Below are 27,435 nucleotides of genomic sequence, written 5' to 3'. Positions count from 1 at the left end.
TGCTCAATGATTCACGGATGACAACACGAGGTGACGTTGAAACAACGTTTGGGCAACAAACACATTTCGTAAACGTGCCTAAACTGTCAATTTATATAGCCAGCACCGAAACGGTACATTATGCACTTTATGAAGCGCCATTATGAAGTGGCGTTACGAGCAAACTATGGTTACGCACTGACCTAGTCGCCCTTACTGTTACAGCGTAAACGGTTTCCTCGTTTACGTTTATTCCACCTTATTAACCACGCTACCGCTCCATAAGGGAGAACTAGACATGCAGGCGTGCGCAATGCGAGCTCTTGTCGCACGCTAGCTGCTGCCGAAGTAGGCCAGCTTTGTGCATACACAATTAGACGAACGAATCGCGTTATGTCCTCTCCCCAGTCCTTTGGAGAAACGCGCACTTCGATATTGACCTAAGTCTAAATGCACTAGGTGTTTTTAGCATTTCATACGTTCCAGAAGGCACAAGTCGAACCTGCGTTCGCGTCGGACTCAGCACCACAGCGTCGGAGCCATCTAGCCACTGCGACGGGTCAAGTGCACTGTCACCTATACATAAACACCTTGGATACGGCTGGTGCATGGTGTATCTCACGCCTCGTACTGATCTTCCAGTGTGGCTTTCGTATCACAGATATTACAGAGTGAAAAGAACAATATCGCAGCACTATAGCGAGCAGCAAACTGATGTTTCCGGACTGATGTATAATTGCCATATTGCGAAAGTACCTGTCCGCTAAAATTAATAATGAACATCAAGAAAAGGCAAACGTGAATGGGATATCATACGTGATACCCTCCAATTTCAACTCCACCTCTTACAGAATAAATTGCGCTTGATACTGAAACGTACACGTGGCATTGGAGAACGCATACATACAGCATCGTAAGACATGTGTGGTATCAAAAAACAACCCATAGCAACTGGGACTCGTCTTTGCCTGCCGCAGTAACTCAGTTGCTATGGCGATCTGCTGCCGAGCACAAGGTCGCGGGTTCGGTTCTCGAGCGCTTTGCGATAGGACGGAATGCAACAACACTGTTGTACCGAGATTACGCTGCATGGCAAACAATTTCGATAGACGCCACATCAGGATGACTGTCGACGATGCTACGATTAACAATGAATCAATGTGGCGACACTGCAACCGCCAATACGCGGTTTTTCTTCGGCATAGCTTGTGAACAGTGTAGTGCGCAAACATAAGAATAAAGTTGTGACATTTGTGGTGGAAAAACATAAACTTTGCAATGACTCCGCGTAATCTAGTTTTCCAGTCGTACTTCGATTTCCTTAACATAGATCGGTAACGCTGCATTTCGTTGAGGATTCTGTGCACGTATTTCTCTATAGTGGCGCTAAGCGCAGGATTTCTTTTGAACTGATTAGACTTCGTTACCGCTAAGTTTGAATTCCGCAGTTGAGGCGCGTGGCTTGGATTGAGTAATCAAGATTGTAATTTGTCAAATTTTCTCTTAACAAACGGTGATTCGTTCGCCTTTCCGAGTAGTTCATCTCATGTGGTAGAACTGCTTTATCTAAAGAAACACTTGACTGGACTAATCATGTTAACTCAATTAGTGTGAAAGCTTACCGTCGTCTTCACTTTTTCCGACGAAGTTTTAAGCATTCTCCTTCATCACTGAAGGCAACCTTGTATCTAACAAACGTCAGGCCTATTCTAGAATATGCATGCGTTACCTGAGATCCATGCACTAAAAACCTCACAGACAAAATAGAACGCGTCCAGAAGCAAGCAGCACGGTTCGTAACCGGAAATTATAATTTTCCTATGAGAGGATCCGGAATACGGGAAGGGTTGGGTTGGAAAACTCTCTCTTAACGCAGGAAAATCATATTCTTTTACAATATATACACAAGTAAAACTGGTATCGACAAAACAATATTCATCAAGGAGCCGCATTACGTTTCATCTAGGAGAGACGACGCTAACAAAATTAGAGCTTATCAGTGCCGTACCAATGTGTTTAAGTATTCATTTTTTCCTAACGCCATTAACGATTGGAATGAGCTCCCTAATGAAGTGATGGCAGCGTCTAGTATTGAGAATGCTATTGAGAGCCATATTCTTTGAATGTCCTGTTATTTATCTCTGTACATACGCTACTGTTTTCTTTTTTCTAGTTACTTTGTTACTTGCTTTGTTTGATAATTTGTTACTTTTTCTTCCGCTTTTGTGAATTTCAGGCTTTAAAAGAATGTTGTATTTACTGATGTATTCTTTTGATGTTGCTGAATATTTTTCCATTGTGACCACCTGTATTTTAACCCCCCTTCGATAATGCCGTGCAGGCGATGTAGGTGTACCGAATAAATAAAATAAATAAATAAAGCATAGAGCGCATTTCTAAATATCTGTTCCGCGCCCTGTCTCACCCCCCTTCAAAAGAACAAATAAGATATCTTGTATATCTCAAAAATGAAACAAAAAAGGAAATAGAAGAGGGTATTAAGGAAGCATTAAGACTTTCTCGTTATATGGCCCACAACGCCATTTCCACGCCCTCCAAAAATGTTTATATTTATTTCAGACAACCCAGAACACTGCTTCCTTTCATGTGCACCATCCGTCTGCACAACTGAAGTAGCCGGCTCAAAACCACCCATGGGTCAAACTTGGGTTACAGGGTAAGTGCAACTGGGTATTTCAATGAACATCTTCGATGCCGATTTGGGTCACTGATTATTTGCTGCTTTTCACGGTAATCATCACACAAAACATGTCGTCCCCATTAACGCAGCAGTCGTAAGATAAATTGCTGAGCGCATTAATGTCAGCATTTATCTCCAAAGGATGGATGCGGAACGTGTGCAGGCCACCTGTCCATATTGCCACGTTTTCTGCTTCTTTCTTTCCCGCGCAGCTGCATAATTGAACGGCATTTCCCACGGCATCACCGCAATCACCTGCCCAATTTATTTATTCTTTAGAGCCATAGCCGATCACTTGTCATCCTGAGCCATGCTCTTAAATGATTATTCTGTAATCCCAACCCTTGTGTAATACCCCCTGGAGGCATTATTAGGATAATAAACTGAAATTAGATTTCAGTTTATTGTTTTAAGTACTAAACTATTTAAGTACTAAAGTACTTAAATAGTCCAGCTTTGTACTTTAGTACTTCTGTTTTAAGTACTAAACTATTTAAGTACTAATTTTCGTTTGGTGTTGTTGCTGTGCTCGCGAAGCCAATATTTCACACATCCTCGTGTCTGACCGACATAGCAGGCACCGCAAGATAGGAGAAATCTGTACAGGACTTCTCTCGCAAAGTCTACGTGCTCTATCCGAAGTGCTTAACCATGCAAGGCTTTTCAACAGTGGTTTGTCACTGATTTCTCTGAAAACTTCTCACGCAGTGCGAATACCACTCAGGTCCACGTGAAAGTCTCGCGCGTATAGTCCTCATGCAAATGGCGCGGCTGCCAACTTACCCCGAGTGCCTTCCTAAATAACATCAACCATTGATTCTCCGATGCCTCCAGCTACAGTAGACTTTGCAATGTAGCTGTCCACAAATGCAGGACAGCTCGTTTGGATCTCTACGTAGAAATTCACCAGCGTCTTTCAGCAACCTCACTTCCATTAGGACGGCAAGTAGGGCCAGTTGGTTGGGATTCACAGTAAGGTTCGTTACTGCGCCACACAAGACGAGAACAAGAGAAGGTACAAAACGACGACACGCCTTCTCTTGTCCTCGTCTTGTGTTGCGCTGTAATGAACCTTACTGTGAATGCCAACCAACTGGCCCTACTTGCCGTCTTGATGCAGTATATTTCTAGTACTCGGGGCTCTTTTCTTTGTGTAAAGCGCCGTGTCGTCGTTTTATACCTTCTCTTGTCCTCGTCTTGCGATGCACTGTAACGAACCTTGCTATGACTCACCTTCATTCTTTTCGAAATCCGAATCCAGGCAAAGGCGGTGACGCGTTTTTTGACGCCTGCGGGCTTTGGAGCGATGTATCCGAAGTTCCAGGCTTCGCGTTCGCGGTAGTTCTTATTCCCACTGTCACAACTCAACGGTTTTTGTGTCGTCTGCTACATAGGGTGACACGTCTGCCAACTCGCTACAACCGACTGCAGCATCGGCAGTGACGAACAGGCAACCTCCATCTCGTTCCTTTTTTTTTCTCCGCCTCGTTACTCGTTTAATGTCGTCCGTTCATTCGACCTGCACGAGTTGCATTCATGTGAGACTGAATGGAGATCCGCGCATACGATTAGCGAACGCTAAACGCGTGTACAGCCTAGGCGCCGGGCAACCTTGAAAGGGTACACCGGGAAAGAAGACAAAAGAACGGCGCGCATTGAGCGGGTGCGCGACGTCATTTGGACATGTCAGGAAGAGCCCGACCTTGCTGCGTCCCCTTCGCTCTGGGAACTGGCGAGGTCGGGCCGGCGGGGAAACGGATAGCACTTCTTCCTCACGGGTGGCTTTCGCTTTTGGTGCTGTTCACGGGTTAGGGCAAACTTGGCCTCTAAAAGAGCACCGAGGGGTCACGTGCCTGTCACTTCCCGAAATAGTGTCGCGCGTCTCTGCAGGTTAAGTCGATACGAAACCAAACACTTCCTTCGCAAGGAGCACAGTAGCTGGATGTATGCCCCTTGCTACAAACAAAAGTAAAAGTATGTCAAGGAGGAGTTTCAACGTGGAAAGTATAGACATACAAGAAAAGTTGGGCGCAGTTCCAATTCTTACTCGCATACTGTTCGGACACAGAACAAGAAGCAGTGAGTGAGTGAGTGAGTGAGTGAGTGAGTGAGTGAGTGAGTGAGTGAGTGAGTGAGTGAGTGAGTGAGTGTACGATTCGCGATGGAGTAGCATTACCCATGTTTTCCTAAGCTGCACAAGTTTAAGGCTTAGATGGACACGTCTCGTGCTTTTCGTATTTATTTTCTTTTTCTTTTTGCCCATCAGCGTGTGGTAAGGGTGCGGTGCCCTACGCTTTCCGCTTATATATATATATATATATATATATATATATATATATATATATATATATATACAGTGAAGTATACGCGCGTATGAAGCGGTTTATTGACGTTTCGGCCGGGGTCCGGCCTTAATCATTCTGATGAAGGCCGGACCCCGGCCGAAACGTCAATAAACCGCTTCATACGCGCGTCACTTCACTGTGAATATTTACCCGGACCCAGAATAGCTTTTTCTCTGGTATATATATATATATATATATATATATATATATATATATATATATATATATATATATATAGAGAGAGAGAGAGAGAGAGAGAGAGAGAGTGAAAGAGTGAGTGAATGAGTTGAACATCTGGGAACATTTAAGAGGTAACTTCTGTGAGAAATGCCACACCCCGGCCAAAACATTGGAAGAAAATAAATGTTTCGCACATTCACTCGTTCCTTTCGTATGCTTTTGAAACAACTGAATCATCCGGAGCAGCACGCCCTTGGTTCAGCGTTGCACCCATTACAGAGAAAAATATTCACCCATTACAAGTACTTCATTCGAAATGTAATTGATTACGGTTATAAATACAGCCTCACGAAAAGTCGATCGATTACTTTAGCGTTACTTTCGACCCTGCCTTTATTAGCATTGCATAAATACAAAAAAAGAACGAGCTAGACTGCCTCTTTCAGTGCGTCCTACCCAGCTCTTCACATGTTTATTTTTTACTAAGAATTGCTTTTCGAAAGCTCCTTCAGTAATTTTCCCTCGTTTTCTTGCGAAGACATCTGGTAGCGACACTGTAATCTCGCTCGGTGTGCGCTGAAGAGAAGGCTCGTGATGAAACGTACGAACAACCCGCTCAGAAGCTATGATCGGCTGATACATCAGCATGGCTATTTAGGGCGGGGGCGTATTGATTCTCCCACCTATACTGCACTCGAACACACAGCAGACATTGAACACTTTCCGTGGTCTTGCCCAAATCATCGAGGTGAAAGGGAGTCTGCTTGAGAAATTGCAAAGAAGAAGATGACCTTCCGTATGCGCGCCTGCAACACCTCGTGTTCCCAGAATGGTTAGCTATAGCCCACAAAAAGCATCAAGTATTCCTGCTGCATTCCAAAGAAAGTCTGTTTTTCTGAACATGTGATGAGTCTGACGACATACCACAGTAATGTTGTAATATACGCTCGGGTGGAGGGACTGCCGGCCTCGATCGCCTGGCTAAACTCGCCATTTGCAACAGACCGCCACTGCCACCAGACTGCCACTACCCCCACAAGATTGTGGTAACTCAATGCCGCGATTCTCGTGGTCTGGGTCTCTCTGTGAAGCGCAACGCTTCACTGTTGCTGGGGCTAGTTGAAGGCGCTCCCGATAACCATAGAAGCGGCGTGTCAATTTGTCGGACGCCATCTGGTGGACCTTTTCCCGGCACTCTTCAATCGTTAGCCATTTAAACTTAAACGACTAATTGTAACGGATGCCAGTAAACGTACACGTTTCTTACGAAGGCAGCCAAATAAATAAGGTAGTTTAATATAAAGCTGCGTGTTATTCCGCCCTAAAATGCTATTCATGTTTTACAGAAATAATAGCTGTATGTAAGTCACGTATATATCAGACAGAGAGAAATATAAGCGTTTAACTGCCAAAAACACGTGTCTATGTTTAAAAACTCGCAGACTGCACTAAGTGAAGAAAACTTGAGAAGCAGCTCTATCCGCCTATTAAGGTCGCTTAAAAGCATTTACGAGAAACAGAGAGAGAGAGAGAGAGAAATACTTACTATAGGAGACGAGAAGGAAAGGGATTAACCGAGGGGCCCGATTTTTTTTTATTAGTCATATCATAAGTCAACAAAACTGACACCAAGGACAACATAGGTGAAATTACTTGTGCTTAATAAGTGAAATGAAGAAACGATAAATTAATCGAAATTAATTAAAACAGCTTGCCGCAGGTGGGGACAGAACCCACACGAAATGCGAAGGTTGTGGGTTCTGTCCCCACCTGCGGCAAGTTGTTTTTTCATCCACTTTCATTTCCATTAATTTAGCGTTCCTTATTTCATTTATTGAGCACAAGTAATTTCCCCTATGTTGTCCTTGGTGTCGGTGTTTTTCGGCTTCTTATATTACTATAGGAGAATAGTTCATGCTCGGACTTCCAAAACAGGTGCGCATATCTGAAAGGACTGCTTGTTCAGGTAATCGAGGCACAAGTGCAGGACGTTAATTGCGGGGAGTATGTAACCATATACGTATGCGTTTTCATCCCCTTGAACACTGTACATAGTTCGTGCCACGTTTAAGGGCTCAAAGCTGACTAATGTAACTGGTTAAGTGTAACTGAATAATTAAAAAGGTAATTGAATTACAGTGAGCGTTACCGAGTAAACAAAGCAACCGTCGTTAAATTACAAAATTGCTAGAAACGTAATAGTCTCCTCGATATATAGATGCATATGGGATTTCCGGATTCTCATAGCAATAAATGAGGCTAAAAATAGGCCCGTGCGAATCATCTTTGCCAGTGATCGATCTGATTATGTCACACATGATGTATTACGGACAGTGATGCGAAATGTTTTTTGGAACGTGTCGATGACACGAGCCGAGAACGTCGCCAAAAATTCTCGCTAGACCTGTCAAGTGCACTTTAAATAAGGAAGGCGTTTTGGAACACTACATCATCTGCTAACGCGACGTAAACCATTTACCTAGACATTTCATGTTTGTCAAATATCCGCGCAGGGGACGGACAGACAGTGAATTTACCAGCAGGCTGTGAAGGAATTTTACCTTACTAGTATAGCTCAAGTTCTAGCGAAGAAGCCCTACGACCGAATTCGCAAGCATCTAGCGTCATCTCGTCATAAGAAGTTCAAGATTTAGAGCCAGGAAGCTAAGTAGGCTGGAACATCTCAGTAGACGCTCTTTGACATGTCCTGTAGACAACGTGGGAAATAAAGTGAAGCGGACGGCGTAATCCAGGACTTCTCTCGTGCCCTAGCGTACAGTGGAGTCAGCATGCACCAGGCGGACGGACCTCTGGGGGATATCGTACGCAAATGCTGCAAGGCCGCGAAGACCATGCCAACAGGACAGACTTAGGCTGAAATACCTACCTGAAAGACGCTTTTGACAAGGACATGATGAAAATCCGCGACGATATGCAAGATATGATGGCGAGTGTCATCGTAGACGAATCCCCAGACATCACTGGAGTGCCTACCATCAACACTCTCCTGGGCTACTATGGCCAAAAAAAACGTGAAGGAGCAGGTTACCTTGGTCAACATCGACATAGCAAATGCTTCGAACACGGTGGCCAGCGTAGTCAGAAAGGCTCTCCTGAGTGTAGGCAAGACGTGGAAAGACGTTGTGGCTGTAGCCACACACTCAGCGGAGTACACGCAAAAAATGTTACGAGAAATCTGTCAAACTGAAGGGATCCAAACCTTGCATGTGAGAGATTTACCAGACCTGATTCATGTGTGTGTGTGAAGTGATTTTAGGAAAGGAAACGGAAGAGATGAGTGCAGCGCCGTAACTGTCTCTCACAGGAGGACACCTCAACAGCACTGCACGGGGAAGGGGGAATGGGAAGAAAAAGATGAAGGAGAGAAAGACAGGTCGTACGTGGCAAGGGGGAAAAAAAATGTGAGTGCGGGTCTCAGAGCCGCGCTCTCAAGTGTGTCGCATTACAGTAGTCTAGCAGTGCCGAAAGAGCGTGCTTCACGATGGACGAGTGGGCTGCAGGGAATAGCAGCGCGGTCGCCGTATCGTAAGTCAGTCCCAGTCGCCGATAGACTGTACACAAGTCCGTGCGCTCCACATCGAAGGCAGGGCAGCGAAGTAGCAAGTGGTCGAGCGTCTCCAGATCGGCGCAGTTGCTGCACGCGGGGTCGCCAATTCCCTGAAGCCTGTGCGTTCTAGCAGCCGTCCTGTAGCAGCCGACGCGCAGGCGAAGCAGGAAAGAGCGGTCCGCCCGGGAGAAGCCCACGCAGGGGAGGAGTCGAAGTGACGCACCCGCGGCGACGCGCTGGTCCGGATGCTGCGCACGGAGCGTTCGCAGAATGGTTGCTTTGGCCACGTCGAAGCCGCTGACCGAGATAGCGAGGGGGAAGCGCAGAGAGTGAGCCTGCTTTGCGAGAGCGTCCGCGGCTTCGTTCCCTAGCAGGCCGATGTGCGCCATCGCAGCCCTGGCTGACGAGATGGCGGAGCTTTGAGCCGACGCGCTGCACCAACGGAGGTCCAAGGTAATCCTTCGCCAGCATACACAGTGCCGCGCGCGAGTCCGAAAGGATCGCGGCAGAAACAACACTGCGCTGTTGAAGCAGGAGATCAGCGGCTAGGTCGATCGCCGCAAGCTCGGCCACCGTCGACGACCACAGAACACGAAGGCGGCACTGCCGTGTAGCGCAAATATCCGGCGCCGTGCACGCTGCAGCACCAGAACCATCACTCGCCACGCAGCCGTCGGTGTAAACGAGCAGCCGGCCCCCTAGGCGCTCGTGTAGCAGTGCGGCCGTTTCCTGCTGCATAGCACAAACAGCTGTTCGACGCTTGGACTTGACGCCTGGCACCGTGGTGTTTACATCGAGTAGCGCGGAGGCGTGCGGCGATACCGGCAGAGGTAGGAATTGCGGCGTCGACGCGACGAGTGCGCTGAACTCGGTGGCGCGCTGGCCCATGCCCGAGCCCTCGAGGGTGTGGAGGCGACAAACGAGGCGTTGTCCCTGTGGCGATCGTTGAAGGCGCTCGATGTGGTTCATCGCTTGCTTCCGTGCGCGAAGTGAGGGCGGCCAGTCTCCCGCTTCGGCGAGAGTTGCTCCTACTTGCGAGTTGCGGGGAAGCCCGTAAAGTTGACGAATTACGGTGCGGTGCTCCATGTCGATGGCGTTCCAGTTGGTGGCTCTGGCGTTCGTGAGGGGAAGCGCATAGAGTGCTCGCGTTGTTGCGACGGAGTTGTAAACTCGAAGCGCAAGTTGCGGTGTACAACCACGACCACGGGCGAGCAGGGAGCGTGCGGCGCCAGCCACCTTCTTAGAATTCTTGCAGAGCTGGGAGACGGCGGCGTTAAAGTTGACCCGGCAGTCGATGTCGAGTCCGAGATAGCGCACTTTTCTCTGCCACGGGAGGGGGCTTCCGCGCAGCGTGAGACAAGGCTGTTCGAAGCGCGCACGAGCACGGGGGTGTACTAACAACGCCTCAGTTTTTGACGCCGAGAGCTGGAGCCCTATGCTGGCGAGATATTCATCGACGGCGTTGATCGCCAACTGCAGGGATTTTCGCACTTGGAAGCCGAGGGCAGTGGGCCCGCACGCAAACAGTGCAATGTCATCGGCGTAGATCGCCACGCGGACTTCGTGGGCTGTCATCTTGGGGATGTAGTCGGGTAGTCTTGCCAGAGCCAAGTTAAAAATAAATGGGCTGATCACGCTTCCCTGGGGAACCCCGGAGGTCACGCTGCGAGGGGCACTGAGCGTGTCGCCAACTCGCACTCTGAGCGTGCGGTCACTGAGAAAGGCCGCGATGTAGTCAAAGAGGCGGCCGGTGACACGTAGCTCACGGAGGGCTTGAATGATGGTGGTGTGAGGGAGACCATCAATGCGCGTTGCACATCGAGCAGCACGAGATATCCGGCTTCTTGGCGACTTGCTGCGTGCTCTAGCGTAGCCACGACGTCCGCGAGCGAGTCAGCTGCTGTGCGCAGTCGCCGGAAACCACTCTGTTCAGGGGCGAAAGCGTCGAGGGCGGAGGCAATCCACTCAAGGCGGCGCAAAGCCATGGCCTCCAGAGTTTTGCCGGCTACCGAAGTAAGCGACACTGGGCGATAGGAGCTGACGCTCGTGGCAGCTTTGCCGCGCTTGAGAATAGGGACGACGATCGCCTCTTTCCAGTCAGCAGGAATAATGCCACTGCGCCAGACGCCATTGAAGGCCTCGAGTAGGGAAGGGAGCTGCGCTGCATCGACGTTCCTGAGGACCTGATGAGTTAGTCCGTCGGCACCAGGCGCTGAGCGTCGTTTACGCGTGTTCAAAACAATGCGCAACTCACTGAGGGTAAACTCGGCCGAGCAAAGCACCTCTACGTGCTCCAAGATTGCCCTCGTAGGAAAGTAGCGCAGGGGAGCGAGGAGTTCAGCCTTGTTGTGCGGCGGTAGTTCGCAGGGTGCACTGACGGGGCGCACAGACGGTGGCGGTGGAGCGAAGGCATCGGCGAAGAGTTCGGCCAGTTGCTCTGTGCTCAAGCCCGTAGCCACCGCGATGGAGAGTGTCCGCCAATGACACGCAGAGACTTTGCCAGCTCTGATTGCGGCGCTGCCTGGCGTGACGGCGACACGCAGCGTCCAGGCGGTTGTGTAGAGTCTAATGCTCCACCTTGTCGCTCTTGATGGCACGGCGTTCGGCGCGACGACGGACAGCGCGCAGATTGAGAAGCTTGATATCGGGGACCGGCGTTCCAGCAGGCACCGCGCACGATTTTGTAGCGGCATGCAAACACCTCGTAAGATGCGTAAGAAAGTTTGTATTCGCCGGAGGGGGTATGGCACAGAGGGACCGAAAATGGGACCAGTCCGTGACGCGGTACGTACATGTCCGCGTGCGGTTCAGGCCGAGCGGGTCGAGAGAGATCGGATAGTGATCCGACCCCTGCGTGTCAGGGCTGCGAACCCACTCGTAGTGGCATCGCTCACTCGCGAGCGACAAGTCTATCGCACTCCCGTGTACCCTCCGACGCACAAAAGTGGGACTTCCGGTGTTGATGATTAGCAGGCCCGAAGCATGGATGGAACTCAGCAGGTCCCTGCCGTTCGGCTCACTGTGGGCGCTGCCCCACGCCGTGTGGTGGGAGTTGAAGTCACCGCACACGACACAGTCACCACCGATGCGCGCGGTGAGGCTCTCGATGAAGGTCGTATCCCACCGTCGTACGGGTTGCACGTACACGCTGGCGACACAAGTGTCGGCCCCCCCAACGCGCACAGTCACAGCCACACACTCTACGGAGGTGGGTACAATGTCGGCCACACGAACGACGGCTTGGGCAAGACGCGCACGGACGTAAATAGACGCGCGGGAGCGACCGGGTGGATGGAGCGGATCACAGCACTGCACGTTGGCGCAAGTCCGTAACTCGCAGGTGGTCGCACTGTGGTATCCCACAAATCCCGGAAAGTTGCACTCCCCGTCGCGCGTGTATGTCTCTTGCAACGCGAGCACGTCTTACTCGTGCAGAAGTAGGTGTTCGGAAAGTTCGGCGTGTCGTCGGCGCAGCGAGCGCACGTTCCACTGCAGGATGCGCGGCCGACGCTTTGCTGTGCGACTAGCCATGGTGATTGTGTTGCTGTTGATATGCCACTGCCTGCAGGCAGATGGCCCGGAGCGGATTGTCAGCTGGCAGCAAGGTGCTGACTGCTTGCATGGTGAGCAGCAAGTTTTCTACCAGCTGATCCATAGTAGTTTGGGCGGGTGGAGCAGCAGTATCCTGTGTCTGCTGGCGTTGAGAGGCACGAGGGGCTGGTACCGGATGCCTAGGTGCAGGACTGGGGCCCATCAGCACGCTCGCATAGGACCGCGCCGAAGATGAGGACTGCTGTGGCTGCTTCTCCTCCCGGACTGCTGCCCTGACAGCACGCCTCGACAATGCCGAGGTGGAGGAAGCCATGATGGTGGCCACCTCCCGTTCTTCCTGCCATTTGGGGCAGGCGGGAGTGTCGGCCCTATGGGGGCCCCCGCAGTTCCTGCAGCGGACTTTCTCGCAGGAGGCGCCCTCCGCGTGGCTTTTGCCGCAGGACATGCAGTCGGTCGGCCATCTGCAGGACTCCAGCACGTGCCCGAAGCGGCCGCACTGCCGACATTGCACTGGACGGGGCCAGGCAGGTCTCACCCTGAACCCGAGCTTGAAAAGGCGCACGTGTTCAGGGGGGACCGGTCCCGTGAATCGGATGGTGATGGTGCTCTCCTCCCTCGTTGCCGACAGCACGGGAACGCTCGACTCGATGGCTCCCAGCAGGTCTGTGTCCGCGGGTAACCCGACCACCCCGTGCAGGAAGCCGGTGCTCTTGCCGCGCTCGGCTGGCAGTCGGGCAGTCACTGGAATTCCGTGCAGCTCAGTGGCTGCCAGCAGCTCCTCCAGGCACTCCCGGGTGGTAGTATCGGCGGCCACGATGTTGCGCTTATGGTTAACGCGAACCACTGCAACACCGGGCCGCGAAGAGAGGGTTGCAGCGAGTGAGAGGCGCGGTGCTCCTCGGAAGGTTCCGCCGGGCGCCGAGGGACAGAAGAGCACCGTACCGACGACCGCGGGGTCAACCGGGAGTGCAGCAGTCTCCAGGGCTCGTGCACGGCGTCGGTCCCTCTTTGATTGCACCAGCGTGAAGTCGTACGTGGTGGACTCGCGGGCGGATGGTGTCACTCTCTGTACTGCGGCTGTAGGCACACTAGGGGTGACCAGGGTAGCGGGTGGGCGCCGCGAGTCGTCCGTTGCCCCGGGAGACGAACGGGAAACATGGGCAGGCTCCTTCCTCTTCTTCTGCTTCTTCTTCTGCCCCTTTGGCTTCGGCCGCGAAGCAGGCTGGCATGGTGGGTCCTTCAGGAACCGCGCCGCGGGGTGATCAGGGCCCTGATGTGACGAAACAGTGGGTGTTGCGTCCGTCAGCTCCATCTCGTCGGCAGCGCTTTCGTTTGTAGCTGGTTCGCTAGCAGACGCTGCAGTGGACGCGCCGCCATCAGGAGCAGACGGCGCGTTGAGGATGGTTCCGGGCGCGCCCTTGCTCTGAGGGGCCGCGGAGGCGGCGGCTGTAGACTCGGCGGGATGTCGAGAGGTGGTGCTCGCCCTTCCTGGAGGGCCTCCGTCTTGGGCGGCAGGCGGAGAGGAGGTGGCGGCTGTTTCGCCCGATTGTGGGGAAATGGCGCTGCCGTGGTCCGGTTGCTGCACGTGGCAGCTGGCTGCCGTGTGCTGCTCCGGGCTGGGGGGAGAGCTCGACGGCTGCTTACGTCGCCCGGTTGGCTCCTCGTCCTCGCTCCCCGTCTCGCGGGCGCGTTTCCGGGAGCTGGACATATCCATGTCCTCGTCGTCGGAGGGGGGGAGCGGGACCGAAGCATGGGGCTCTTGTACTGGGTGCCCGTCCTGGAGAGGCTTCGAAGCGGTAGTAGGCAGGGGGGGATCCACAGGGAGATCGAGCGTGGCGGCCCGTTGACTGAGCCACTGGCCCAGCATACGAGTGGCACGAAGTTCCAGGTCCTCCCTTGCCCGGAGTTCGTCGAGGGATGCAGGGCCGAGTGTCACCAGGCTCAAACTGGCATGGCGACGGTGGCGAACGCGTGGCGGGCGCTCTCCGGGCGAAGCGAAAACCATCTTGGCCCGAGACTTCAGAGCGACACGCAGCCTATCATATCTTCCGCGAAACGACCCTCGGGTGTTGGATGCGTCGGCTTCAGCTCACAGTGCACGTGCAACGCTTGTTGCTCGTGCGGCATCGAGCGCTGTCGGACTCCTTCCACGCGCCGTGTGCCTGCTGCACGTGCGACAGGTGTTCTCCCCGGCGGACCGCCGTCGTCTCGAGGGGCGTTAGGCGTAGCAAGGCGCGGGGCGGTCGGCGAAGATGAAGCTCGAAATCTTGACCAAAACGCACTCACATTTAATGTAGGTGGTATCCGCTGGTTCCTTGAATCTTGCCGATTCTAACGGTGCAAAATGAAAGGGGTGAGCGGCCTTTCTGTAGAGATGAGCGCAGGACGCAGGAGCCCATGTGAGGCACGTCAGTACTCCACGGCCCCTTGGCGGCGAATCGATTGATTCATGTGAGTGTTGACCATACCATATCTTTACACGGGTGTTTTCGCATTTCGCCCCCATCGAAATGGGGCCACGGCGGCCGCATTTCGATGGGGGCGAAATGCGAGAACACCCGTGTACTTAGATTTAGGGAGTGCACCTTGATATAGATGCACGTTAAAGAACCCCATGTGGTCGAAATTTCCGGAGTCCTCCACTACGGCGTGCCTCATAATCAGAAAGTGGTTTTGGCATGTAAAACGCCATAATTCAATTCATGCATGTCAGCAGTTCTATCCGTAGTGATTAAGTTTGGAGCGTTATTTAAGCACGCTAACAAGCTCTACCAAAAGTGCACCTAAATTTGTGCTTCTAATGGCCTCTTTGGACCTGATGTTAAGAAGCCACCTTCTCTTGTTGCGAATAAATGGCAAAGCTTCTACGAAGCGCTTGTGGTTGTCATAGAAATTTGGATCTCGTTCATGGAACTTCTTGAAAGCTCGCAAGATAGCAGCAAAGCGGAACCTATTTGAGTGACATTTTCTGAAAAAGAATATCATAAGGAGCCAACAAACAGACACCAAGGACAACACAGGGGAAATTACTTGTACTTGCTAACTGAAAATAAAAAAAATTATAGGCTAATTCAATTGAAAGTGGATGAAAAAACAACTTGCCGCAGGGTCGGAACATTCCCACGTCTTCGCATTATGCGTGAGATGCTCAACCAATTGAGCTACCACAACGCCGTCTTCCCATACATTTTCCGGGGTATTTATGTGCTACTACTAGAACTAACCCTGAGAGTGTTCTTTATTTTTAATTTGTAAGTACAAATAACCTCCCCTGTGTTGTCCTTGGTGCCTTTGTTTGTTGGCTTCTTATCATATGATTACTAAAAAATGGGCCTCTCGGTTAACCCCCTTTCTTCTCGTTTCTGAAAAACACAGTTGTTTATTCGAAGGCAATCCTGACGAGAGACACATTCGACACCTTTTTAGACGTCCAGAAAACGCTTGAAAGGTGAAAACTTTTGATGCCCAGTTTTGATCACCTGGTAAACGTCAAGCAGCAGCAGACTGTCAGTGAGCTTTCAACGATGATCCGTAAAGGTGATCAGGCCGGAGCTGTTTTGTCTACATTACCCAAGAGCAGCGCCACATTAGTAAAAACATGTTGTGAAGAGTTCTGCACGAAACTCGCCACAAAATGGCACTGCACTTTTGAACGGAACGTCTGAGACAAAGCCGAAAACCAGCTAACGTTGAGGAAGTTGGGAGCCGTCCTGGATCCATTTCGGAAGCGTCTGTTGGGGCAGTCATGTGGTGACTACCAGCCTTTGTTCACGTCCGTAACCGACGATGTAGATGCATTTCACGACAGGTTCAACCATTACTTGCTGGAAGCAAGCCCCCACTAACACAGCTGTCGAACTCATTCAGTATTGGCATGATTCTACCATTCGGTACCCCAGGCTGGCAACGGCTGCACTGACAGTGTTGTGCCTATACTAATGGAAGCTGCGATGTCGAGAGAACTTTCTCCCAGCTGAGATGCGTTCAACGACCGGGCAGACCTCGAATGGAGACCTACATGTTGCGCATGCGGATGATAATGTATGTAAACAAGGTTGTGTAAAAAATCCATGACCAGCTTTTTGCGAATAAAATGTTTCATTTCTAAGAAGTTATCAAAGCTCTTTATTGTCATCATTACTGATTCCTTTCCAAACAAACGCCAAATTCCGGAGAGCACTTTCTAGAGAACGCTGATGTAGACCCCGATTACCAGCTTGAAAGAAACAACAATTTTAACGCGTTAGACTTAAGAAGCCCGTGATACGTTCTGATAAGATAAACTGAGCGTATTGCTTCGTCCATCTGTAGGTATAGCCCGAGAGAACCCGTATTTCGGAATGGTTTCTCACAAAAAAACGATTTCTTCTCGATTATCAATTTGAAAATTATCACCCAATTATTACACCCCTATTTTAAAAATATATAAAACCCGTAAACGAACAACCCTACTCATACAGGAGGCAAACGTAGACATATTATAGTAACCTAAAATACACTAAACATAAAATGCGTGATAACGATACAGATGGCTGACGCAAATAATCAATGACGCTTAGATGTTTCGGGGTTCCATTGGGTTGGTTGCACACGAGAACTCCTAGGCTTAGTTCCCACGCAAAGCGATCCGATAGAAGATTTTCCAGTTCACTCTGGCAATTCACAGACACTGGTTCTTGGTCGGAAGCCGAACATATTTCACAATACATACTCCCAACGCAGCTGATAACGCGCGTCGCATTTTGGCGCAGCAAAAAAAAATTGCCGCATACTGTAGACACTGCTGTGCCTGGTTGTTCCACACCTTGTATGAACTGACTTCACGGAAATTTCGCGGAGAACATATGAAAAACTGGCAAGAATGAAAGCAGAAGTCAAAATCTGTACGACAACGCAAAGGGCAGCGCCTTCCTATTCGAGGCTCGAGCTGCTTGTTGCCCAAGGACATAAAAACCCTAATGGAATGCCAGGATATTCACCCAGCGAGACCCATAGGGAGTGCCCATCTTACAGAAGCGTTGGTATTCGGCGAAGATGGAAGGATTTACTGGTGCGCAGTTGAGATAGCAGATGATTAGAGTGTTGGTGGAAGCAGGGAAACGTATTATAGGACCGAATCCAGTACACCCATAATTAGGAACTGTACAAGGTAGATAAAGTTTTTAGGAGGAGACAAAAGATTAAGGAGAGACACACAAAATGGTAGACGGATAATTATTACTCGATTCCTTGATTAGCTCAAGCAGCCCACGTGATTGTCACGGTGCGGCATTGTTCGAGTAGGCAAAGCAGTGATCAACGGGCGCCAAAAGGTCGTGGGACTAGGAACCAGCAAGCAAGACGGGTATTGCCGGCCACGCGGGCAAGCGGCTGAAAATGTCGAAGCTAGATTTAGAGATTTTTTGTGTGTGGAGGTATACCTTGAAGTCCCGAGAGTCTTTTGTAGAAACCCCCTGTGCATTCCCTGCCTCGCGCGTGCATGGAGTAGGTTGCTAAGACGGGAGGCGCTGTGATTCCCCTGAAATATTTGGTGTCTCTGTGCAATACCGTTTCCACCAATTGCTAATAGTGTATATGTTGCCGGAGGGTTTCGCGCCATATGTTCGGCTGCCGTTATTTCTTCCATTTGTCAACGGTTAGTAGAGGTTCGCCACAGACTCGAGAGTGTGCGTATGTGTCCGTGTGGAGCTATGTAAGGGCTCGACCTCCAACAGCAGGAAAGACTCACCCGCTCCCTCGCCCCTAATCAATAGGAGCGCGGCCAAGACATTGGGGGGAGTCGTGATACATTTAGGTGAACTTGATTGAGCCGTCACCAGTGTCTGCAGTTCCCCAACCAAGGGAATCATGGAAGGGAGAAGTTATTTAAACGTAGGTTTTAGACCGAGCTAAGCAGTCTCAAGCTGTGCCTATTATTTGCTGAGAAGCGTTGAGGGGCTAGCGCGGTACAGTATCGCATGGGCCGCCTAGCTACTTCAGAACTCCGAGTGATGAGTTGACGTAAGAGACAGCCAACGTCTGCAACGAAGCGCATGGTACTTCCCCTCGAGTTAGCTCAACCTTCCCGAGGGAAGTCGTCAGACCTAGACTCCCGGTAAACCCAGCATAGCAGTCGCATCCACCGCAACGAGATCGGCTCGCCAGCGTTCTTCGGCAAAGCTCTGCCGTCGACTCCACGGTTTATGGACTTGCTGCTGCTGCCCGGCCATGCTTATGGCATCATTTGTATTCTTTTGAGCACTGTTTTAGTGGAGCGTTATTAAGTGCATCATTGTGTATTGTTACTTTGTATATCCACTATTGCTTGCTCGTTCTATTTATTTTGTCGTCATCATTGATCCGTATTAAGTACATGTGTGTTAGTACTCTTGTGTTATTTTTTTTCATTTGTTTGTCGTTGTCAAGTCAAGAATTTTCTTTCTTTCTTTCTCCCAACTCTGCCCCCTTCCTTGTCCTCGCTTGAGTACGGAACGACCAACCGGCTTGTATACCCCGTCGACGACTTCGCGCCGACAGCGAACGGGTGACAAGCCGTGACCGTGACTATTTGTCACCGCCCTGTTTCCAAAGGAATGCCAATATATCATCATCATGAAGGACATTAATGTCAGTGCGCACAAGAGCGTAATCGCGTGGTATTATTTTGAAGTATCGCATGTTTTCTTTGCAGCTCCGGATAAATTCAAACCACAGCAGATACCTTTGCAGGAAAATAAATATTATTGCGAATTAGTTCTACACTGCAGGTGAATTTTCGCCGTCCGCGTCACTGTGATATTCCGTATATATTTATGAACAAGTATGGAACGCTTACAGCGTGCCGGTATAGACGCGCCATTGGTGGCTTGTTTCCTAAGTGCGGTAGAGAAGGAAGCAGCCGTCAACCGTATAGGTTTCTGCGTCGCTGCTAATGCGTCTCTGTTTGATTCACGATTCCAAAGCAAGACAAGCAACACTTATCACATGTGTGTAGTGGCCGAAGCTTCAGTGCATGTAGAACAATAACGATTGTGTGGTGGGCTGTCCAGACGCCTAAAAATGCCTCAAATAGCCCGCCAGGCTCCATGTGCGGGCGTGATGGCAGCAGTGGATCGCCGCCTTTAAGCGAGAAACTTCTTCGATTCTTTCTTTCATATCGATTTTTTTCTTTTACACTCGATGACACCTACACGGGTAGGCGACGAAGTAAAAAAATCATCAGCCCTCACACTCTGGGAAGAAGGACGAGCAGCGAAGTTGTGGTGTGTTTTACCTAATTCGACGCATCCGTGCATATATAGGTATTACCATAGTACTACGCTCAACACGCGTCCAGGACATACCAGAGCCAAGGCCAGAGCCCCGTGGAAACTGCCAATAAGGTCGCCTAGGCGACTATGACGGGACCACAACACACAACGCCCACTGGTGGTAACCGTGTGTATAGCACGCAGGTGGCCGTTAAACCGAGCCTCGAAGCGAGTGACGACATGCGTTGGCCGGAGCTCAGTCAGAGCACTGCACGAAACAAAAAAAAAAATTTTCTTTTTTTTGTAATTTGCGATTGAGCATACTTCCCAGTTAATTAGTTGAATTAAACTATAGGGAGGACTAGAGTTTTATTCTAGCCGACAAACATGGGGCTGTCCGTTTCCCTCCCGTAGAAGCCCATGTATTGACAGCAGACGGGAGTTCCAGAATACCTACAACTTCACTGTGAACTACGCAATTATGAAAAGCAGATGAAACTCGGCTTAATGTTAGATTCGTCTTAGCGGCTAATTGTCACATAATTTCTTTCGGGACAGTTTCGATAAAACAAGTTACAGCCGTTTTCTGTGACCATACTCCCTCCGTAAACGGCCATCTATTCACATCAGACGGGAATTATGTAACCTTTACAACCTCACTGTGAGCTACCCAATTACGACAAGTAAATAAGACTCAGCGTAATGATAGAGTTGTTTTATCGGCCAATTTCAGTATGATTTTTTCCATTATACTGAGAGCCACAGAGCATTCGCGAGAAACTGGGGCCGGAATTATCTTTCGTGTCGACGCGACGCGTCGATGGACGGCCATCGACCACCGCCGGAGGGTAGCTACATTGGCAGCCTGGGTAGCCTTGGTAGCTACATACAGCTTCGCTGTAAATGTCACACGAGAGCGAAGGACGGTACGTCCGCTTCAACACAAGGTGACACACACAAAACACGCGAACGCTCAAAATAGCGACCGGCAATATGGTGAAAACCGTGGATGATGCTAGCGCTCTTCGCGGATGATGGCGTGATGTGCTTACCCCCTATATACCAGGACATGATAGTCTCGAACCGGGTGGGCATAGCGCATACCCCGGAACCCGGCGAACAGGCTCAGTGTTGCCAGATTGGGCTATTTATAGCCAAATTGGGCTATTTAAAATATTTCCTGGCTGCTTTTTAGATAATTTGGCGTTGTGGCTATTTTTGGGCTATACGCTCCCTGAAATTTTTAATGGTAAAAAAGCGTGTTTTTGGAAGAGCGCTACGTTTAATTAGTAGCTGCTGCAGCCTTTTCGCGGCTTGCTTGCATTCTTTGCTTCCGTCTACGTGGCGTGTTTCCGTGGAGAATGTCGTGGCTTTTTTTGGCTAGGGATTCTGCGTACGGCGCATTTAGCCAAAGCCGCTCTCCTGCTCGCTTGCTTTAAAGTGAAACTATGGTGTCTGGATAGTGAAACCATGCATGCATGAAAGCTGCTGCTGTTGTGCTCGCTCTGTGTGTTTGTCTCGCCTCTTCATTTGTGCACAGTGGGGAAGTGGGCGAAATACCCAAGGAAATACCAGAAAGAATGGGAGCAGAACCCAGATTACAAAGGTAAGTATGTGCTGTTAGCTAATTTTATAGTCTACGACAGGTTTATAGCATAAATTCACAGTTTACTATTTTTTTAAATAGACTGGATCATGCCTTCGAGACAGGAGGGCAACGGAGACGCCATCGACATGGTATACTGCAAAGCATACAAGTGCAAGCTGAGGCCGCACGTGCAGGACCTCAAGGTCCATGTTTCGAGGCACAAGCACATTCAAAATATGAAATCGATGAAGCTTGCGTCTGTAACCAGGCCTATCGATTCGCACTTCAAGCCCGGGCCTTCGAAGCCAACATCAACTCAGCTGAAGATTGCAAAGCTGCGCCTGGCAGCGCATGTCGCCGTGCATAGCTCGCTGTGCTCTGCGGATCACTTGGCTCCACTGTTGGCAAGTACATTTCCCGAGTCAAATGTTGCGGTCGGAGTAACGCTTGGACGCACCAAGTGTACGGCTCTGGTCTCAAAGGTTCTTGGACCTACCTTCCGAGAGATGCTACTCGAAGACATCGGAGAGCAGCCCTACTCCCTTATCATCGACGAGAGCACGGACATTTCATGCGAAAAAGAGATGGGCGTTGTCGTTCGGTTATTTTCTATGAAAGCAGATGATTTTCAGACCAGGTTTTGGGGACTGATCCCTATCACTGACGCGTCTGCTAAAGGCACGTTTGTGGAACCTAAATCTTTTCATGAGTTATGCAACCTAGATTTAACAAAATGTGTTGGCATTGGTACGGACGGTGCCAGCGTGATGTGCGGCCGGCACCACTCGTTATATTCTCTTCTAAAAGAGGAAAACCCAAAACTTAAACTTGCGAAGTTTACTTGCCATTCCCTCCACCTAGCCTGCAGTGAAGCAACCGCTGCTCTTCCTGCTAACATTGAATTTCTTGTGCGGGAGTGCTATAATTGGTTTTCATGTCCACCAAAACGGCGAGAGCAGTATCGCCTTATCTACTCTGCTATCAATGAGACCAATCCAATCAGGTTGGTCAGCATAGCGAACACTCGGTGGCTGAGTGTTGCTGCAGTTGTGAATCGCATTATCGACCAGTGGACGGAGCTGCGGTTGCATTTTCAGATAGCTCAAAACACAGAGCGGTGTTATACAGCACGACTACTGCACGAAATCTTCCAAGACGAAAAAAATTATCTGCACATGCTTTTCATTCAGCCCATCATCTCGGAATTCGACAGAGTCAATAGGTTATTTCAATCGGAAAATCCTGATCCAGTTAAGCTTTTTGAAGATTTAGATATGCATGTCAGGTCGATGCTGTTTAGAGTGGTCCTGAAGGAGCATGCTTGTCCAACTGAAGAGTGCGAGAAGCACTTGCTTCACGTACGTGCGTGTAACTACGGAACTGTTTTCTCTGACGCCTTTCACAAGAGCTCGCTTTCAGACGGCGAGAACGACCAGATGCTTGACCGCTGTCGTGTGTACCTTGTGGCGTGTATCAAATCACTGCTAAAAAGGCTGCCTAACAACCTAGAGCTACTGCAGAACTTGAAACTGTTGAGGCCCAGATGCATTCGTGACACGCCGTTTCGTACGTTTCACAGAGTCATTTCCATTGTTGCAGCACCGAGTAGCACATCAACCCTTGAAAGCGAGTACGGAACATTGCAGTCGATGCTCCCGTCTCTCGCTATGAGTGACAATGTGAGTGAATTCTGGCGAGCGGTCGCGAAATTCACTAACAGTGCAGGCGAACCTCTCTTTCCTAAATTGTCGGCAGTTGCCTTCGCACTTCTGTGCTTGCCAGTCTCAAACGCCGCTGTAGAGAGAGTTTTCAGTCTGGTGACCGTAACTAAAACAGACCATCGAAACAAGCTAAGCGTGCGTACTTTGGAAATGATACTCCATGTGCGATGTGGCTTAAAGGAGTACGGGTGCTGCAACAATCTTGAACCAGGCCCGCGTTTCTTGGAGAAGTTTAACAGTGCTGTCATGCACGAGTAGTGATGTGAATGAATGAAGGGTATAAACGGGTGTGCGGTAATCTGAAACATGTTCCTTGAGTGGCCATGTGTCAACGCGAGTAAGATTTTTATAGCCTAGTGATCTCGCTTTTTTTTTTTTTTTTACGAATGCGATAGTTGTCGCTCTCTGCTGCGTCACTTGGTCTAGTCAACCGTAGGTATTTTTTGTAACAAGTTTATTGTTTTCCGTTCGAATTTTAGTTGCGAATAAAAAAACTTCATCTCACTGTCCGATGGGTAATGTTGGCTACATTTTGGCTACTAACTGTCTTGGCCTGGTTGTGTGGTTGGCTATTTTTGGGCTCCAATTTTCCTATACTTTGGCTACGGCACTCTGCGCCATCTGGCAACACAGCTGCCGTCTTCCCCGAGCTGCCAAGACGCGTTCGCGTGCATGTACAGCGTGCGTGTGTTACGGGGTGTTCAATGTGTAAATATGTCTGTGCCCGCAACATCCAAGTACAGAACATCATCGGGGCGTCACTGCGTCATATATGGATGTGCAAATAAGCACCGAAAACGAAGCAGATTGCAAAACACCGTTTGCGACGAACACGATGTACGTCGAGAGCTGTGCCGCTGTGGCATATTCAGCCTGCACCGCTTTCTGTCAGCCACAAAAAAAAAAAAAAACGCCGAGGTTCGTCACACATTGTAAACAGGTTTGACCCTTTTAGGGAGTTTTGGCCTCGTTGCATAACTTCAGCCCTTAAGGGAGGACCATATCCTCCATTCGAACGGAGTTTTTTTTCACACCCTTGTGTTTGGTGGTGTTATGGGGAATTATGGGAGTTTTTTAATTCTCCTTTGAACACCAACCCCTGAGTGGTTGCAGGAGTCTATATGGGGAATTATGGGAGTTTTTTAATTCTCCTTTGAACACCAACCCCTGAGTGGTTGCAGGAGTCTATATGGAGAATTATGGGAGGTTTTTAATTCTCCTTTGAACACCAACCCCCGAGTGGTTGCAGGAGTCTATATGGGGAACGTTGGGAGTTTTTCATTCCTCTTTTGAACACCAGAACTATGGAAGTTCTTATGAGGAGCTTTGGGGGCTTTTACAAGTTGACATGGGTATTTTATTTTGCTTCTTATGGGAATTGATAGGAGAAGCGATGGGAGTTCTTACGTACATATTTTCGGAAACGTTTGGCTTCTTAAGGGCGTTTTAAAGGATACCTTTGGGAAATTATTTTACCTCCTTGTAGGAGTGCTTAGGTGTAAACCTGGGAGCAACCGTTCCCATATTTTGGGAGCTCTGCTTAAGGGAGCACTTATGGATAGTTTTGAGAGTTTGATTTTTGCTTTTTATGGGAACATATAGGAGAATGCTTGGGAGTGAATTTTTACAGCTTTAGGGAGCTGTTTTACTAAGGGAGTTTTAAACAGATGTTTTGGGAGTGCATTTTAGCTCCTTATTAGAGCTTTTACAGGTAGGTCTGGGAGTTTATTATGCACTTTTGGGGAATTTTACGAGGTTGTGTGTGTGTTCAGTAGATTGTGTCTGACGAGTGCAAAAACCATGACAAAGCAATAAAATGTCTGGAAATTTATTGCAGTTCCAGAATCAAATGTGCCAGCATGATAGTACAATCAATGACTATTAGCATAATGAAAGTGAAATAATTCAATAAATTGGATACAAACAAGCAAACCAGTTTGACAGGAAATTCAAGCATATTGCAAGCTTCAGTACAGTTGAAAATCCACAAGTGCAGCCAAGACTGAAATTCAGCGGCTCAAAACATCATGAGCTATTGGGCAGTCCTTGCATGCATTAGAATAGGCCACATTTGTTTTTGCATGTAAAAAGCATGCTACAAAAGTGATGCAAAGGAGGCCAGACAGCACCAATGACCTAGAACATAATGAAAGTACCTTTGAATACCTATGCTATTTCTAATAGACATCTACGTACAACTTATTCTCTCATGTAACACACAGCTGCAAAGAAAAAGCAGAGGTGGTACCACCCACTCTGAATCAATTTCCTTAGCGTGCAGTACCTGAAATTCAAGCTTGCCAGCTAGAGAACATGACAAGTTCACAGCAAAATGGGCATAATGTGATAACAGTAGACAAACAGGTGATATCTCAGGCTGAAGTTAATTCAACAAGGGGACTAGTCGTCGTCAGGGAAAGAAAATCCAAGCAGACAATTCCAGCTCACACTTACTTGCATACACAGATGTCGCTACATAGGTTTGTGTTGTGATGCCCCATGACCTAAGTCAGCATCAAAGAGGTTCATTAAAGAGTGGCACATATGCAGTGGCACACACCCAGTGTACATACACAAGTTTGTGTCAAAAAAGTTCATTGGAGAGCTACATCTACCCAGTGGCCCCAAGTGCTCGTAGTAGCCCCAGGGGCACATACTGAATTTCCACAAATATAAGGAATTTTTTTTTCAAAATTTCTGGCCTCAGAAGACGCCTCGCATTATATAAATGACATAGACACAAACAACAAGATCACTCATAGAAATTGGTGCCAGCAACCTGCCAAACTCCCATACTTCTACACACCTTGCTACCCCAACTAAACCCCCATGGTGAGCATTTAAACTTACCTCACCTTCTCTATGCACTCACTCATTTTGCTGGATATCCATGGAGGGGAGAAAAGTGAACTATATAAATACTGCCAAGGAAAACGGTTGTTACCCTAATGAAGAAGTCCACTTCTCAAAAAAATTTCTCCACCTGATATAACACTTGTTCGACCTCTGCTGATCACCTTCAGCTGAATATTGCATATCACACAAAGCAGCAATTCAACTATAATTTTTAGTTTTATAATGAAACAAAAATTTCTTAGGATGTGAAAGAAAATATGATACAGGAACCCTTAACAGTATGCATAAGTGTGAAATTTTTACACAGGCAAAGAGGCAAACACTTTGCCACCAGGGCACACATAAGGCGTCATTACATTTTCTCTGCAAAAAGCCTTAACACCCCGACGACAGGTGGTGTTGCATGGAGCCATGCATGCATTTCAAAAAATAGGCATTTTGTATTTTCTTCTTCCGCAAGATCAAGGCAGGCAGGCTGTGATGCTGTGCAAACAGTGGTGGCCTTCAAAAGCGAAGGAATCCACACAAAACGCCATGGTACTGTTGAGATGGCAGGGCATGATAGGGAGCATTCTGGAAAACCAAACGTAAATAGATTATGTACTATTGTATTGCAAACAGACACCGCATGAATATTTAAACATAGCATCACCAATTATTCAACAGTGCTGGGCCATTCAATGCTACCACTCCAAGTGCATCTTGGCCACCTCAGATTTTAGGAAAAATGACAGCCCATTGTACAGTTGCAGACTGAATGAAGTGGAGTGTATGACGAAAGCCCGTCTGGTCGGGATGATGCATACTAAAAGGAAGAGGTCCAGACACCGACCAAAATGTTTAAAATAGTTCTTTACGTTTTCAAATTCAAATAAATTCAAATAACTTCAAAAATTCAAATAAGTACTTTAAACCATTTTGGTCAGTGTCCGGACCTCTTCCTTTTAAGTCGCAGAATGCACAAACAGAATACTTCGCAAAAATTTCACATGGTGTGAGTATCGTTATCTTGTAGGCTAAGGTTGAAACATCACGGCACTGACAAAGCTACAAACAAGTGTTTCTACAAATGACCACAAGGCCTTCCAGAATGTTTCATTATGTGAGATAGACCATTAATGTTTTTTATCTGCAAAGAGTATCTTCTTATTCTGACTTAAGTATAATAGACCTTCGAGCAATTTCTGAAAAGTATTTTCATCCAGCTCGGGTGGTTTATAGGCGCAAATAACCAATTTAGGAACCCCCATTTTGTAGTGAAGAAAGCTTATATTAAAAAAACCTATAGCTGCAGTGATTAAGTTTCTGAAATTTTGAATCAACTCTTTATATCTGCAGCTCTCTAATTAGGTATTAGGACACCTTGCAGCACTGACAATGAAAGGAAATCATGACAACATATTACAAAAACTAATAAAATGAATGTGTTCTTGATAATATATGTTGTTGTATTATACACAGATTATACAAAACACCAGCAGTAATGTGCATATCTTCAGAGTGCACACACAGTTCACCAACGTAATAATAAATACAGGTCAACATCATAAAGCAACACATAGGTACTGGCGTTTTTCTTTCACATTGGCCTAAAAACCAATCACATGAGCATTCAGCCATCATATAAGCAGCACCTGCTTGCATGAATTCAAGGAACTTTCAGATGTTCAAAATCGTTTAGGAGCTTTTAAGCAATAGGCATGACACTACTATTAT

Source organism: Dermacentor andersoni, chromosome 9 (assembly GCF_023375885.2).
Source record: "Dermacentor andersoni chromosome 9, qqDerAnde1_hic_scaffold, whole genome shotgun sequence".
NCBI classification, from domain to species: domain Eukaryota; kingdom Metazoa; phylum Arthropoda; class Arachnida; order Ixodida; family Ixodidae; genus Dermacentor; species Dermacentor andersoni.
The sequence above is the reverse complement of the archived record's forward strand: the minus strand, read 5'-3'. Positions refer to the sequence as shown.